This window comes from Neopelma chrysocephalum, unplaced genomic scaffold, assembly GCF_003984885.1.
Source record: "Neopelma chrysocephalum unplaced genomic scaffold, ASM398488v2 Primary Assembly neopelma1_70, whole genome shotgun sequence".
In the NCBI taxonomy this organism is placed as follows: domain Eukaryota; kingdom Metazoa; phylum Chordata; class Aves; order Passeriformes; family Pipridae; genus Neopelma; species Neopelma chrysocephalum.
Genome location: NW_020897730.1, coordinates 4640892 through 4643019, shown reverse-complemented (window position 1 = coordinate 4643019; position 2128 = coordinate 4640892). Strand labels below are relative to the sequence as shown.

Genomic DNA, 2128 nt, shown 5'->3' with positions numbered 1-2128 from the left:
CTGCTGTAGCAGTTACTGCAGCAGGCACCACAAACTGCTAATGGTTACTGGGAAGATATATCCTTATTAAGACACCAAATGTTGAGCCTTCTGCAAATGTTTTAAAGTTATGCAAAATAACCTTCACCACAGTATAATATTGCTGCTATTATTATACTTCAGAAATTAACCAATTTTACACATTTCCCCTAACAAATGTTTAAAGGAAGACTGAGACCAGACTGCAGGAATTGGCATTTCCCAGTAGCCACAAGTTAACAGTGTCTTTTTTATGCAATATTCTGTCTGTAAACCAGCAGTTTTACTATAAGAATTTATAACCTCTTTCTGATCAAAGCAATACAAAATCCTGATGTAGTTAGGGACTTTTGTCAGACAACATGTATCAAGCTTTATTTTAGTTTTATTTTTTAATAGTTTAACTCGCAAATCAGAGAGGCATTTTCTTAAAACCAAAGAGAAACATCTCCCTATTTGCAATGAGCAGCACATGAAGAAGATAGGAAAGCTCATCAGTAACATTTGAAAAAACATATTTAGGGTCAGCATCACAGACTTTGGATCATTGGCTGTCTTTGCTAAAGAAAGGTTTCCCCAAGAACCTGTGCAGAGAATTAGATTTCTAGGAAAGGGTACCAAAGAGATTAGGTAAGAAATGAGATGTCAGTGGATGGAGCGGGGCTTTAGGTACCTCTGTATTTCTTCCCCAGGGTCTTCTCAGATGTGAACTTTTCCATGGAGGCACATGTCTGATGCAATGGGAGAGGATTTCAGAATAATCAGCAGATTCTTCTCAGTCAGAGAATGATCTTCCTTACCAGCAGAGAGCCCTGAGCACCCGGTGACTGCTAGTCCTGGACTGAGAGCCAGGCTCTCTTCCTGCCAGGGCATTTCGACATGGTCTGAATAGCAAAACAGACCCTGAACCAGACAAAGAAGCATTGCAAACCTATTTGGTAGTGGCTAAGGCATCTGGGAAAATGTGATTCAAATCCCTGTTCCAGAGTGGCAAGTGGCCACTTGCCACTTCTTTTTTGGATCACAAACACTGGGGAATTCCAGGGACTGGTAGAAGCACAAATATGTCCTGCTAAAAGTTGTTCTTGAACAAGGGCTTGAAGATGTTGCAGCTCGTCCTTTCTAATCTGCCACTGGTCCACCCAAACCAGCTTATCTTTCATCCAGGTTAGGGCAGGGACCAGCTGCTGTTCAGTGGCCATTAGGACAAATTTGTAGTAAGACCAAGTCCCTATTGTCCCAAAGCATCTCAGCCCCACAGTGTGATTGGCAGGTCCAAAACAAAGGGACGAACCGTGGCTGAACATTTTTCAGGGCCTGTGATCACAACAGGATGCAGGCTTTGTTTTGGTGCTGTAACTCCTTCCACTCCCCTCAGTGCTAGGACACAGTGTCCTGTGTCTAGGACACAGAAAATGAGAGAGAATTAAAGTAGTGAGGAGCCAACTCCAGCCACTCAGGAGCTTCAGACTCGAAGGGGCACCTTTCTGCACTGAGGGCACCTACAAGTTGGGTAGCTGATGGTCAGCTTTAAAGCCTGATCCAAAGGGACCATATGGGAAAAAAAAGAAGGACAGAAATACCTGTGTAGATGTACTGTGAATCCTCAGCAGTGTCATCACATGAATGCTCATCTCTTGCAGGAGGAGTCTTGCTGCTTCCCAGTAGTGCTGCTTCCCAGGGTGACTTAAAGGAAAAGGTTCATCAAGGAGGGGAAGCAACTAAGAAGAGTCTAGAGAAAGCTGACTTCATCACCTGGCAAAATCTGTTCAGTCAACTCCCACCAACATGCCCATCAAGTTGTAAGATGAAAATGGATTATGTGTAGTAGTACTACAGTATCAGCATGATATTTCAAATAGCTTCCAATTAGCACAAAGGTAAGGTTATCAGAGAAAACTGTTGCTGTAAGTCTTCACAATTTAGCATTTTAATGTTCTTCCTATTGCCTCCTATGAACAATGTGATGCAGAACAGGGCCTACTGTTGGTAGGACATAACTCACCTGCTGTGCATGCACACTGAAACTGAGCTTCCACTGTCACGTCTCTGTGGTACACAAGAAGGAAATAAACCACCAGGAAATAATAGTAACACTGATTTTCAGAGG

At 42.9% G+C, this 2128-nt stretch overlaps 1 long non-coding RNA gene across 1 annotated transcript; it reads right to left on the bottom strand.

Moving 5' to 3' along the window:
* Nucleotides 1–477: 477 nt before the first annotated feature.
* Nucleotides 478–1815, bottom strand: LOC113969002. The gene is made up of 2 exons (XR_003534713.1): nt 1602–1815; nt 478–1520 (listed from the first exon to the last, which is right to left on the bottom strand). It is a non-coding gene; the product is annotated as an uncharacterized LOC113969002 (long non-coding RNA).
* Nucleotides 1816–2128: the final 313 nt, after the last annotated feature.